Source organism: Staurois parvus, unplaced genomic scaffold, assembly GCF_062004578.1.
Source record: "Staurois parvus isolate SC_StPar_1 unplaced genomic scaffold, SC_StPar_1.0 ptg000387l, whole genome shotgun sequence".
In the NCBI taxonomy this organism is placed as follows: Eukaryota; Metazoa; Chordata; class Amphibia; order Anura; family Ranidae; genus Staurois; species Staurois parvus.
The window spans coordinates 6330608-6346272 of NW_028318183.1; the positions used below are offsets into that span (position 1 = coordinate 6330608).

General features: G+C 46.2%; 1 protein-coding gene across 1 annotated transcript in view; it reads left to right on the plus strand.

The window, feature by feature from the left end:
* Positions 1 to 4101: 4101 nt before the first annotated feature.
* Positions 4102 to 15665, plus strand: part of WASF3 (WASP family member 3) — a 91099-nt gene continuing 79535 nt past the window's right edge. The window contains exon 1 of the mRNA XM_089685823.1: positions 4102 to 4232. The gene's annotated coding sequence lies outside the window, so the exon portion shown is untranslated. The remainder of the gene's footprint in view (positions 4233 to 15665) is intronic.

Below are 15665 nucleotides of genomic sequence, written 5' to 3' on the forward strand. Positions count from 1 at the left end.
TTTTAGGAGCTTTTAATAAATTGTTACTATTGTGGTGCCATTCTAGAAAGGAGCATGCTCAGTTTGGTGTGTATTGCTAGAGAGTATTTATTTTCTTTCGGAGGGTGCATGTGATTAGCACAGGGCCAATCAGCACTGTCCAAACAGATGGTCAGGGATTATGCAGCCTCATAGGACAGTCAGAGGAGAATGAAAACTCCTCCTACAAGCTTTAACCAGTACACTGATAGAAGTTACAAGACTGCTCTAACCGCTGATGAGAAAAGGTATTTAGCAGTTTCTATTTACTAAAATAATTGCATTTCCATGTTCTGTGAACTATGTACGACCAGAGATAGTGTGAATGCAGGCTCCTGGGTTTAGTAACACTTTAAAGACTGTCATATTATGTGATGGGATTGCACTGCATTGTGGAGGACATTATACAGATTGGCACAATCACCCAATCACAGCTTCTGAATTTGGAGGGACAGTTCTTCCCTCATTGAAATCTTTAGGTCATTTTCTCAATGGAAGGGAATTTCCCTTAGCTTATGAGATGGTGCTCTGCTGACTTCTATCATTCAGTCATGCTCTGGCAAAAAAAAGTTTTTCTATTTTCCTTGCACATGATTGGGTACTCTTTGCAAAGAGAATTTTCACCAAAGTCACTAAGCTTTGGGAATAATTCCCTTGCAAAGTAATAATCCCATCTGCCTTTAGTAAATCAATTCCAGTGTGTCTTTCCAGGTCTTTTTTTCTCAAAAAATAGGTGCAGGAACTCCCCCTTTCTGAGTCCCCACTTGTCTCCACCCCCTACCCTCCTCTGAGGACTATCCCTTGGTTCCACCCCCTACCTACTTCCCAGTTACACCCTTTTTAGAGTGTACAGAGCCAACTATCATTTTCTGGTACTAAATAATTTGTATGGAATTTCTTAATGATACCAAGAATAGAGCCCACTCTAGCAACAATAAACCCCACACCAGCACAATAGATCCCCTCACACAACAACAATGTACCACCCACAACAAAACTTTACCCCCAGCAGCGAAAGACCTACCCCAGCATCACGACCCCCCAACCCCCCAGCAGTAAAAACAGATTTTCCAGCAGCCAGCAACCTCTCCCTCAACATTAGACCCCTACCAGCAACATAAGACCCCCCCCCGAAACAATAGATCCCCCACCAGCAACAATAGACTCTCACACAAAAACAGACCCCCACCAGTGACAATACATCCCCCAGCAGCATCAATAGATCCTTCAGCACACCCCACACCCCTTGCCATTATATATACATTCAGTGCTGGAGGTGCCGGTACTGCTTTCCCCCCATTCCTGCTGAAAAACACTGTGTCTTTCTATCTCATCTCAGAAGGTTAGGTGCAGGGCCAGGCTGAGGGGCAAACAGAAGAGGTGGCCACCTTGGAGAGGGGCTCAGAAAGGCAAGACCTGCAAACTCTGCTGCTAAAGTACTTCTTTTATTACAGCACCAACAATTACACAGCATGATGTGTGAATGATGGAACATGAATGCTGGAGTGTGGATGATGAAGTGTGAATGATGAGGTGTGGATGATGGAGTGTGAATGATGTGATGTGGATGACAGAATGTGAATGTTGGGGTGTGGATGGAGTGTGTATGATGGAGCGTGGATGATGAAGTGTGAATGATGAGGTGTGGATGATGGAGTGTGAATGATGAGGTGTGGATGATGGAGTGTGAATGATGGGGTGTGGATGATGGAGTGTGTATGATAGAGTGTGAATGCTGGAGTGTGAATCATGTGATGTGGATGACGGAGTGTGGATGATGGGGTATGGATGATGGAGTGTGGATGATGGAATATGAAAGATGGGGTGTGAGTAATGGCATATGATTGATGTAGTGTAAATTCTGGAGTGTGAATGATGGGGTGTGAATGATAGAATGTGAATGAGAGAGTGTAAATGATAGAGTATGAATGCCAGATTGTGAATGATGGGGTTTGAATAATTGGGTAAGAATGATGGAGTGCAGTTACTGGGTTATGAATTCTTGGGTACGAATGGTGGGCTGTGAATGCCAGAGTGTGGATGATGGAGTGTACATGCTGGGGTGTGAATAATGGAGTATTATGATAGGGTGTGAATGATAAGGTATGAATAATGGGGTGTGAATGATGGAATAAGGATGATGTGGTGTCAGTGATAGAGTATGAATAATGGGGTAAGAATGTTGGAGCGTGAAAGATGAGGTGTGAAAGTTAGAGATTGAATGATGAGGTGTGAATGTTGGAGTGTGAATGATGAACTGTGAATGGTGGGGTCTGAATGATGAACTGTGAATGATGGGGGAGATAATGAAATATGAATGATTGGTCATAAATGTTGAGATGTGAATGTTGGAGTGTGAAAGATGGGGTGTAAATGTTGGAGTGTGAATGATGAAGTGTGAATGGTAAGGTGTGAAAGATGAAGTGTGAATGATGGGGGGTGGGGGGGGGAATAACTGAGGATGAATGATGGGTCATAAATGATGAGATGTGAATGTTGGAGTGTAAGCTCGAACTGGGACAAAAAATAGACCTGGGCACTTTGGACTGAGCAGCCCAAAGCCCGGGGACCTTTTCCTCAGAGACCGGTGGCTGAACTCCAGGGGCCATTCACAAAAGCGACCTTTGTGACCCTGGTAATTCTGCCACTGGTGTCAGTAGGTTTTTGTTTTTATTACATTTTTCACAATTTTATTTTATTTTTTACATTTTTTGGGGGCAAAAAAGAAAGAAAGAGGGAAAGAAAGAAGGAAGGAAGGAAGGAAGGAAGGAGGGAAAGACAGAGAGAAAGAGAGAGAGAAAACAAAGAAAGAGAAACAGGAGACAGAGAGTGAGAAAGAAAGAAAGAGAGAGAGGCGTATAGAAAGAAAGAAGGAGAGAAAGAAGAAAGAGAGAGAGAAAAAAAAAGAAAGAAAGAAAGAAAGAGAAAGAAAGAAAGAGAGAAAGAAAGAAAGAAAAAAGGAGAGAAACAGGAGAGAGATAGAAAGAGAGGCATATAGATAGAAAACAGGAAAGAGGAAAAGAAAGAAGGAAAGATACAGAGAGAGAAAGAAAAAGAGACATATAGAAGAGTAAGAAAGAAATAAAGAAAGGAGAGAAACATGAGAGAGAGAGAGAGAGAGAGAAAGAAAGAAAGAGAGGTGTATCGAAAGAGAGAAGGTGGGAAGGATGGAGTCTGGGCCTGTTGGAGTGTGAAAGACGAAGTGTGAATGATGGAGTGTGAATGATGAGGTGTGAATGTTGAAGTGTGAATGATGAGGTGTGAATGTTGGAGTGTGAATGAATGATGAGGTGTGAATGTTGGAGTGTGAATGAGGTGTGAATGTTGGAGTGTGAATGATAAAGTGTGAATGTTGGAGTCAGGGGCGAACGGACAACTCATGGGGCCCCCAGGCAATAGGGGATCATGGGGCCCCTGTGTCCTTGCTCAAACTCAAAAAGGCCTATGAAAAAGGTACCAGGGGCATCTCATGGGGCCCCCTACTGACCCCGGGCCCTCGGGCAGTGCCCAGGTTTCCAAATGGTCAGTCCGCCCGTTTGGAGTGTGAATGGTGAGGTGTGAATGTTGGAGTGTGAATGATAAAGTGTGAATGTTGGCATGTGAAAGATGAAGGGTGAATGGTGAGGTGTGAATGTTGGAGTGTGAATGGTGAGGTGTGAATGATGGAGGGAATAAAGGAATATGAAGGATAGGTCACAAATGATGAGGTGTTAATGGTGGAGTGTGAACATTTACTCTGGTATTTACCCCCCTCCCCACCCCCTTATTATTGCTCCAATATTCCCTCTCCATCATTCACACTCCAGCATTTACCCCCAATCATTCATACTCCTACATTCACTCGCATCCCTCAGCAGAAATGGACCAAAACCGCTAATCCCACTCATACATAGTATTGAGTCTACGTCTCTTCTATCCTATGATCCTATTGGCTGATAGGTGTTCCTCCCCTCTCTCCATCGGCTCCCACAAACGTCAATCAATCTCAGCGAGCGGGCGTGTCTCTGTGTGGTCCTCCTCGCTTTCTCACTGGCTGGCATGCAGGCGGCGTCACGGATGTAGTGGTAGCTCCGCCCCGGCATCCTTGTGTGTGTGGTCAGTGAGCCGTGCGGAGAAGAGTGATGGAGACGGGGATTATTGGGGGGGAGAGCACAGGCTGCAGACACACGGAGCGCTGACCTTCCCGGGAGACGGAGGAGCGACGAGCCGGCACGGTGTGTGTTATGTCTTCTCCTTCATTGGGAGCACCGGGGTCCCCGGAGTGTCTGGGCAGGGGCCCCTCTATTAATCTACATGGACTTGGGGGGGGGGGGGGATGGGGGTGATGGCTCCCACCGGCCAATCTGCATGCAGTCCATGTTCCCACCATCCCATCCATCGTCTCCTCATCACTTCCCGTTCACTTCCATTGTGTTCCTAGTGGAATGATCTCAGTTGCTGATTAGTTGTGTTCTGGCGGCCGAGCCGGTACTATTTCTTCTTCGAAATCTGGAACTATTGTCCATGGCAACCAGCCAGCCTGTACTGGCAGAATGTCCTCCAATGGGCACCATACACTCTCCGATCTGATTGTACAGCAGATCTACCATCATCTGTGGAGTCAGGCCCGTCCAGCCTGGATACACACTGTATGGAAGGTTTAGGATCACATCATTCTGCTAAATCTAAAGGAGATTGTCCAATCAGATTGTGTAGTGTATGGTCAGTGTAATGCCCCAGACTGACACCGCTCTGCTTCTTTCCTTTGTTCATGGTGTCATCTCAGTGCAGGAATTCATTGCAATGATGTGCATCTCCTACAGAAACCAGACAGTTCCCTTATTTCTATTTCACCTAAATTGGCGTTAAACCCCCAAAGCAGAAATGTAATATATTGCAGCTGATCAGTCCTTAGATGTGGTGGCTGCCTTAGTTTTCTTTATTTCCTTCTGTTTTCACCAGGTGATCCGGCCAGTAACACACCTCCTGTGTAAGTGTCTCCTCTATCTCTGGAGGAGCAATGGAGACACCCCAGTGTAAAGTCAGATGGACTTGGCCAACCAATTGAAGCCGAACTCCAGCTCACACTTTAGAATCGGTTACAGCAAACAGGTTTTTTTTCCCTTTTGGGATAAAGGTTTTACATACTTGACTAACACCCTGGTCACAGCGATCTGACTTTGGAGTTGTGCGATTTCCAGTGAAGTCATACCATTCCAAAGTCAGATGTCATTTCAACTTGAGGTGCAACTTGCAAGAAATTTGCGGCTTACAAGACAGAGATGTGTATGCAAGGTGCACCCAGAGTAGTGCATGTACTACTGCAGAAATCGGTGCTCCCACCAATTCAGAATCACACCGATATGGCCACCTTTTATTGTGGTCAATAGGATGTAATTGGCCATACGATTTGCAACTCGCATGGCAAGTTGCACCCACTGTGACCGGGGTGTGAATGCTGATCATTGTAAGCCCCACCCCCCCCGTCAGTGGTGAATGGTTTGTCTCCGCCCTGTCACTTTGCACAGTTTGATCTGTTGAAGGAAATGGTGACAGACCGCTTCATAGGTCACTTTTGATTTTTGTACAACTTTCAACCCTGACAACCAATGAAAAATCAAGTTTTGGACAGTTTGTGGTTATCAAAGTTACTGTACACCATATCCTAGTGGTGCACCAAAATGAAAATTCTGGTGCCAAAACCGATACCAAAAATCAAGAATGCATGTGGCCAAAAATCGAAATGTCTGGGTATGTGGGGGTGGGGAGGCTCAGATTTCTACTTATGTATTTATTTTTTTTAACTTTAATGTGTATTTTTATTTATTTTTTTAGCTTATGATTTTTTTGCTATCACCTAGGGGACCAATAGTCTCCTGTGTGATGGCATATGAGTGACAGGTCCTCTTTGTAGGGGATGGGGGGGGCAGGGGAGGAGCAGTGCATACAGTGAGGGAGCAGTGTATACACTCAGGCTCCCTCACTGCCTGCCCCTATATGTCACTGACGATTTTTAAATGTAATTGCCGACCTTTTCCCCCTTCACTATAGCTCCAAGAAGGAGCTGTCATTCTCCGTGCCGCTAAAGGAAGCTGAGGGGTGGGGTCACCGGGTAATGTCACTGGGTGTCCCCGCCTCTTAGTTTCCTTTAGCACGCGTGGAGAATGACAGCTCCTTCTTGGATCTATAGTGAAGGGAATAAAAGGCGGTAATTACATTTAAAAACCAACATTGTTTTTAAATGCAATTACTGGCTTTTTTTCCCTTCACTATAGCTCCCAGAAGGAGCTGTCATTCTCCCCGCCGCTAAAGAAAATAAAGGGGTGGGGTCACCAGTGACATTACGCGGTAACCCCGCCCCTTTGTTTCCTTTAGTGGCTGGGTGGATGACAGCTCCTTCTTGGAGCTCTCCCTATCAGCACCTGTATCGGCTAAAATTTTCCTATCGGCAATATGTTTCATTTGCCGAAATTGCGGTGCATCACTATCATATCCCTTTATGTTGTTGAAGGATTAGTTCACTTTTTTAAAACCAAATGTACCTTTGTGGGCGATGAGCTGTCACTGCCCAAGCTGTTGGTGTAGCAGCTCAGGAGATTGAACTCCCTTCTCTTTCTACCTTTCTTTCTGTAGGACTTCTGGGATGGATAAGAATGATTCTAATTGGTCAGTGTGAGCACACTGACCAAATGGAATCACTCTGATCTGTCCCAAAAGCCCTACAGAAAGAAGTGGAAGTAGAGTGGGGATTTTGAGACTGGGTTCACACTTGTGCAGTGTGGAAAACAGAATGTGTTTTGCACAGAAATCTCACCACATTCCTGTGCACATCACATGCGATTCAATTTGAGCCGTGCATTTTATATGACTCAGATCGCATTGCATCTGCACCAAAATAGTGCGGGGCCCCTTTTTCCACACCTGAATCACATTGCATGGGTGTTCAGACATTTTGTGATCTGTTTTGGAGTGTTGTTAATTTAACGTTGACACCCACAGCAGATCGCATGGACGCGTGTGATTGCAGTGCGGGAAACGCACAGGATTTGCTGCATTTCCTTGCATTGCATCAGTGTGAACCAGGACTAACTCCCTGGCAGGTAAATGCAGCCGGGACTAGGAGAGGATCTACAGGCCTTTTAATTTTTTTTTTTTTCTGAAAAAGGTGAATTTACTCTTTAAAGTAGATTTAACCCAAATCACTACCTTATAAATGCTGGAGGCAAAACACTCTTTTTAGATTTGGAGTGGTGAGGTTTTTTTTGCAGTTTGTGTGCTCATTAGGGTGATTCAGTCTCACGCAGAAAGCCGTGTAAATTGCGTTTTTAGGGCCAAATCACAAATTCTGCATTGAATACAGATTCACACTGGCCAGAGCTGCGTAAAAATGCAGACAAGCTGCACTTTATTGCAGTGCACTGTACAGAATTGCATAGCACTGTACAGCAGCTCAGTGTATCGCGCTGCTGTACAGCACCATAAATGAAGTGTACATTTTGTAAGCTTCAAATAAAGTTTGTCCACAAATAGGAAAAATAGGGGAGCCATGTGATGTGCTGAATCGCGCACCACACTGCCCCCTAGGGCTGAATCGCGCACCACACTGCCCCCTAGTGCTGAATCGCGCACCACACTGCCCCCCTAGCGCTGAATCGCGCACCACACTGCCCCCTAGCGCTGAATCGCACACCACACTGCCCCCTAGCGCTGAATCGCGCACCACACTGCCCCCTAGGGCTGAATCGCGCACCACACTGCCCCCTAGTGCTGAATCGCGCACCACACTGCCCCCCTAGCGCTGAATCGCGCACCACACTGCCCCCTAGCGCTGAATCACGCACCACACTGCCCCCTAGCGCTGAATCGCGCACCACACTGCCCCCTAGCGCTGAATCGCGCACCACACTGCCCCCTAGAGCTGAATCACACACCACACTGCCCCCTAGCGCTGAATCGCGCACCACACTGCCTCCTAGCCCTGAATCGCGCACCACACTGCCCCCTAGCGCTGAATCGCGCACCACACTGCCCCCTAGCGCTGAATCGCGCACCACACTGCCCCCTAGCGCTGAATCGCGCACCACACTGCCCCCTAGCGCTGAATCGCGCACCACACTGCTCCCTAGCGCTGAATCGCGCACCACACTGCCCCCTAGAGCTGAATCGCGCACCACACTGCCCCCTAGAGCTGAATCGCACACCACACTGCCCCCTAGCGCTGGATCACGCACCACACTGCCCGCTAGATCTGAATCACGCACCACACTACCCCCTAGCGCTGAATCATGCACCACACTACCCCCTAGCACTGAATCGCGCACCACACTGCCCCCTAGCGCTGAATCGCGCACCACACTGCCCCCTAGAGCTGAATAGCACACCACACTGCCCCCTAGCGCTGGATCACGCACCACACTGCCCGCTAGATCTGAATCACGCACCACACTGCCCCCTAGTGCTGAATTACGCACCACACTACCCCCTAGCGCTGGATCACGCACCACACTGCCCGCTAGATCTGAATCACGCACCACACTGCCCCTTAGTGCTGAATCACGCACCACACTACCCCCTAGTGCTGGATCACGCACCACACTGCCCTCTAGATCTGAATCATGCACCACACTGCCTTCTAGCACAGTCAGCTGCCAGAAATGTAATGCGCTCCAGCAGCTGTGTGCTGTAGTGTGAACCCAGCCTTAAAATCACAAGCAGGAACGCTTGTACCCCCAAGGTAATATCAAAACAGAGCCTAAGAGTTGTCACCGGAACAGGAATAGAAAGAAAATCTTTCATTATAGGTCATGTGTTCCAGTGAAAACAAATCAGAGATTTCCCTCAAACTGGAAAGATATCCTCTTACTTCCCATTGGGTCTACTGGACAGTAGTGAAAGGAAATCTTAAATGCACAAAAAGAAAGCCTGAGAGCAGTTTTTACCCATCCATACTCTATTTAAAAGGCTAGTTTTAGCTTTAGATATACTTTAACATGTTAATACAATTTCAAAAATTAACAATCCTTTTAAATCTGCAGCTTTCATTAGAGAGTACCGGGTGATCCTGCCATGATGGTCCTTGTTGTTATCGGGTGACAGCTGTTGTGCACCTGTGTTGTCACACATACCCTTGGTGGAAGCTGGAAGCCATTGGGGTGACCAGGGGCGTATTTACCACAAGGCAAACAAGGCACTTGCCTAGGGCGGCATTTTTCAGGGGGGCAGCACCTCCCCCCAGAAGAGAGGATGAAAGAAGGAACCAAGTGGGATCCAAGAGAGGCTGCGGGCTGCTTAATGGTGTATGTAGAGCTTGATTCTCATTCCCGGGGATGTCCGGAGATGAAGAGGAGTGTCTTTTCTCTCTCTCTGTGGCTGGGAGGGGGGGGTAGTGGAAGGCTCTCCAAGGTGGGGGGCAGGGGTGTTGTTGGTCAATGTCAGACTTTCTCCACAAGAGGGGCGGGGGTGATGGTGTTGGTTGGTGTCTGTGGGGGCGGACGATTTTTGTGTTGCCTAGGGCAGCACAAAACCTAAATACACCACTGGAGGTGACACACATTTCACAGGCATGGCCTGACATTGTCACTAGTGATGCGCTCAGGTATGTTCAGAACAGGATCCAATCCCATGTATGTGATCCCGCCAGGAAGCTGTCACCTGTACAGGCCAAGCATTTGTGGGCGGGACACTTCCTGACAGCAGCCGTACATATACTTCCTCTTTGTATGTGTGCAGCCACAGGGCAGGGTATGCCCCAGCCACAGAACATTGGACTGCACAGGTGACTCCCTGCACGGCTTGCACACATGGGTTCGGATCCTGGGCTGAACATGCCCGAGTGCATCACTAGTTGTCACTATCCCTGGACTACAAAATATATTAAAACCTCCTGCGCTTCAGATGGATAAAAAACCTCAAGCTGCCAACACCCTCCTTTTTACCAAAAAGTGCATAAAGAGAAAAATATATATAAAATGGTGTAGCGCTAAAAAATTCCACTATACATAAATAAATGTGCATATATGGAACCTAAACATTAGGTATAAATAACCTATAAATAGAGATATATACAGTTGTGGCCAAAATTATTCAACCCCCAATGCTGTAAAGGGGTTTAGGGACTATAGTGTACATTTGGAATTGTATTCAGAATCAAATCCTACAAGGACGTTGTAACTACCCAAATGCAACTAAAATGACATCAATTGTTTATGTAATACAGTAGTAAATGGTTCTTATGTGGTTTCTTCATTGCCACAATTATTCAACCCCTTAAAGACTACCACTCTGAAGAACAGAGGTTCATACAGGTGCTTTCCATCAGGTATTGAAAACACCTGTGGATGTCACCGAGCAGCAATCAAGCATAATAAGCACCAATTAGGCAGCTTTAAAATGACTGTGATACTCAGCTCCTTCTAGACATTTACTGGTGTGGTTACAAACATGGTGAAGGCAAGAGAATGGTCCAGGAAGACAAGAGAAGAGGTGATTTCTCTTCACAGGAAGGGCAATGGCTATAAGAAGATTGCAAAGATGTTAAACATACCAAGAGACACCTTAGGAAGCATCATTCGCAAATTCAAGGCAAAGGGCACTGTTGAAACGCTACCTGGTCGTGGCAGAAAGAAGATGCTGACTTCGACTGCTGTGCGCTACCTGAAGCGTAGAGTGGAGAGAAGTCCCCGTGTGACTGCTGAGGAACTGAGAAAAGATTTGTCAGATGTGGGTACAGAAGTTTCAGCCCAGACAATAAGACGCACACTGCGTAATGAAGGCCTCCGTGCCAGAACTCCCAGGCGTACCCCCTTGCTGTCTCCAAAGAATAAGAAGAGTCGACTGCAGTATGCCAAAAGCCATGTGGACAAACCACAAAAGTTGTGGGATAGTGTTCTGTGGACTGATGAAACAAAATTAGAACTGTTTGGGCCCATGGATCAACGCTATGTTTGGAGGAGGAAGAACAAGGCCTATGATGAAAAGAACACCTTGCCTACTGTGAAGCATGGTGGAGGGTCAATCATGCTTTGGGGCTGTTTTGCTTCTGCAGGTACAGGGAAGCTTCAGCGTGTGCAAGGTACCATGAATTCTCTTCAGTACCAGGAGATATTGGATGGAAACGTGATGCAGTCCGTCACACACCTGAGGCTTGGGAGACGTTGGACCTTTCAACAGGACAATGATCCCAAGCATACCTCCAAGTCCACTAGAGCATGGTTGCAGAGGAAAGGCTGGAACATTTTGGAGTGGCCATCGCAGTCACCAGACTTAAATCCGATTGAGAACCTCTGGTGGGACTTAAAGAAAGCAGTTGCAGTGCGCAAGCCTAAGAATGTGACTGAACTGGAGGCCTTTGCCCATGAAGAATGGGCGAAGATACCCGTAGATCGCTGCAAGACACTTGTGTCAAGCTATGCTTCACGTTTAAAAGCTGTTATAACTGTAAAAGGATGCTGTACTAAGTACTAAGATTGAATGTCACTTGGGGGTTGAATAAAACTGATAATGCTGTGAGCACAGAAAAGACATTTGTGGTTATTTCATTATAACTGTTATGTTATATTTGTCTGACCTACAAGTGCCTCTTTAATGTAAATGTAAGCAAGATGACTGAATGATCAAAAGCAATGTCAAACTGGCCAAAACACTCAATTTCAGTGGGGGTTGAATAATTTTGGCCACAACTGTATATATATATAGATATACTCTCAAACAGCACACAGATGAACATGCATAAATACAATCCCCTTGTGCATCCCCATAAAGGGAAGACAACACGTGACTTAATACTTGTATAGTGGTTACACACAAGATCGTGCAGATATAACACACTAAAATAAGTGATATTAGTGAATAACAATATGCAGTCCACTTCAAGCAAAAAACTGTGAGCCTTTGAAAACCGTGAGAGTGCCACTGGTGCCACAATCCTATAATGGTCTGAGTGCCTGCTCACCTCCCCGCACTGACCACAAGGGCCAATATGCCTTGTTTTATATAGGATGTATCCCTCAGGAGCCAACCGGTCTACAGGGCCACACTTGATACCACATCAGAACGCTGTCATCCAAAAGAACACCTCCAGCCGCTGTTTGATGGTGATTCCTTACCACCAGATGATGCTCAGAGACACAAACAGAGATCTCCCATAGCGTAATACAGTAATGTTTATTGAAGAAAAAGTATTTAAAAATGCCCACTCACATTTCCACAGATGATTTATCGCATAATATACATCTTCATGGTATCCTTATGCTGTGGGTATATCTGGAGTCCCAATATGGCGCGTACGTCAGAAGTGACGTCACCGCGTACCGGAAATGTCGTCAGGGCGTACCAACGCGTTGCGTCACAAATATCACGTGACTTCATCAGGGTCCCTGGACTGCTTATAGATATAAAGTAGATGCAACATGGGATCAGCAGCACTGAGATGCAACAAAAGCTGCCTGACAGTGACACCAGTAGTTTATTTTTTTAATGTGGCAAATTATGATCTATAATACTTTGGCCAACTATATTCGATTCAGTTTCACATTTTCAACTGTGATTGAAATGCCGGAATCCAGTTTGCTGACAATGCATGGGTTACAATTGCAGGCGGTGGGGCTTATTCACATGTTGCACTAAAGTCTTACATCTTCTTAGAAACCTAGTTTTTGTCAGCTCACGGTTGTGGAATGGAATGTCTTTTCTCTTTGTATCATGTTATGAAATAAGCCCCACGGCTCTTCAGTGTTAATAAATGAATGGCGGGGTGTTATAGAGGCATGTGCAGAGACTAGGACTCAGGAGGGCATTGTTACACTTGTTCAGTCTAATGAGGTGTGATGACTGTGTGCTAAGATTCGGATAGATCCAGCTGGCTGGGGTTCATGTTTCCCCAGTGTGTCCTCAGGAATTCCTGTACCCCCCCCATGCTTCCAGGCACTGGCCATGTTTAGAGCGAGTAGCTCCTGCTAGTTGACCAGCTGTCCTAGAGGTCTGTGCCTGATGACACGCTGAGTCCTGGATGCATGTCGTCCACGTGACTTATTTGTAATGGAGCAGGAGGCCAATGCCAGGCTGCGTTCCTTTGTCATCTGGCGTCACATTTGTCCGGCAGATGGACAGTTAATGCAAGGGGGGGGTAGCGGGGGTGTTATGGAGGCTAGACAGGGCAGCAAGCATGGGATTGTGGGAAGTCTGGCATAGAAAGGGTTCTGCATCACTTCATGTATGTAGGCAAATTGCGAGGCAAGCTGAAATCCTTTTAAGTGTATGGCTGTGGTGGAGCAGGTGCACTGTGCGGTTTAGGCAATGATCCCTCCCACAGAGTATCATTGCCGCCGTAGCCTCAGAAGTCTGGGGAATTGAGAACTGAGCACTACAGATAAATCTGCCAATTTGCGACTTGTCACGATGCAGAAATCAGCGCACGCCATAAATATTTCAACGTAAAACCATTACATCTGTGCGCCTAAGTGCCTGGTGTAAAGAAGTAACAACAGATTGTTTATTATGTAGATGTTAAAGTTGGAAGAGATTGATCATCGCATGGCCCATGCAAAATATAGACCAAAGAAACGTCTGAATGATAGAAACGACTCAGGGCTGGTGAAAGCGGCCTTCTCACATCAGACTCCATTCAAGAAAGAAACCGCTGAAAATGATCTCCCTCTGAAAAGTCTAGCTCAGAGTTTCTTAAACTTTTTACCATGAAGGAGCCCTTGTTAAAGTTTTCAGGTCTCAGGGAGCCCCAATAAGAATGTCTGCAGCTCATGGTACATTTGTGTGCTCAGTAGCTTTTAGGTCTGTTTCATGTGTGCGGTGGCCCCTCTGAGAAGCGATCTGCAGTGGATCACTTTTCAGAAATGTTTGACAGGCTTGGTAAATGCTGCACCACTGAGCTGCAATCATGTGCATTGCACACTGATGTGGAGTGGCCCCTTACACTTAAAATAGAATTTCAACCTAATGCTACATTTAAAAAATGTTACTTCCCCCTTCCTGCTACCTATATTGTCTAAACCAGTGGTTCTTAACCTTGTTGGAGGTACTGAACCCCACCAGTTTCATATGCGCATTCACCGAACCCTCTTAATTGGAAAAATAAAATATGATTTTTAAAATTCAAAACATAGGTATATATTTATACATAGGTGCACAAAATGAACAAAACCGTTAAGAACAAAGAACAAAACCATTAAAACATGATTTTCACACAAAAACATAATAATGAATATTTACTGCACGAATCATATGAGTCGGGTGTGGGTCTTCACCTCTGCCGAACCCGCGACACTGACTCACTGAACCCCTGGGGTTCGATCGAACCCAGGTTAAGAACCACTGTTTTATAGTAATTCATCCCCCATAGTAATTCATCCCCCATATAGTAATTCATCCCCCATATAGTAATTCATCCCCCATAGTAATTCATCCCCCCTATAGTAATTCATCCCCCATATAGTAATTCATCCCCCATATAGTAATTCATCCCCCATAGTAATTCATCCCCCATATAGTAATTCATCCCCCATAGTAATTCATCCCCCCTAGAGTAATTCATCCCCCATATAGTAATTCATCCCCCCATAGTAATTCATCCCCCATAGTAATTCATCCCCCATATAGTAATTCATCCCCCATAGTAATTCATCCCCCATATAGTAATTCATCCCCCATATAGTAATTCATCCCCCATAGTAATTCATCCCTCATAGTAATTCATCCCCCATATAGTAATTCATCCCCCATAGTAATTCATCCCCCATATAGTAATTCATCCCCCATATAGTAATTCATCCCCCATATAGTAATTCATCCCCCATAGCAATTCATCCCCCATATAGTAATTCATCCCCCATAGTAATACATCCCCCATATAGTAATTCATCCCCCATAGTAATTCATCCCCCATATAGTAATTCATCCCCCATAGTAATTCATCCCCCATAGTAATTCATCCCCCATATAGTAATCACTATATGGCTATCAGGATGTGAGTGGCAGCGAGACTGGCCAATCATTGCATTTGAGCGCGCTGCCCTGGCTGTTTTTTTTTTTGGATCACGCTGCAGAGTCCCTGCCGCCCGAGAGGAGGGAGGGGAGCGGGCGCCCGGCACACAAGAGCCGCATTAAAGCGTGTAAAGAGCCGCATGTGGCTCGCGAGCCGCGGCTTGCCGACCACTGGGCTAAGCGATGTTGCGTGACCACCTGCAGCCAATGATGGACAAGCGGGGCATGTCATCACGAATCATATGAGTCGGGTGTGGGTCTTCACCTCCGTCGAACCCGCGAGACTGACTCACCGAACCCCTGGGGTTCGATCGAACCCAGGTTAAGAACCACTGGTCTAAACTGTGCAAAAAAAGATGTGCATGTACCTATTTCTAGTGTGCACTGGTCCAGTCATACCATCTGTTGGCTACCCTGTATCAGCAAGCAGCAGCTGCAGGGCAGGCTGGGAGTGCTGATAACAGCTGGAATATGGGAGCTTGTGGGTATCATCACAGCTCCCAAAATTCCTAGTCATTGTCAAACACTCCCTCCTCTCCCCTGCAGCCTCCGGTCACTGACACTGGGGATCACATGACTGTTACTAAACCCACAACAGTAAAATCAGCCTGTAGATGCAGTAAATCATGCTTGCTCTACTTACTGTGGAACCTAAGGGGATAATCCTCTGTATT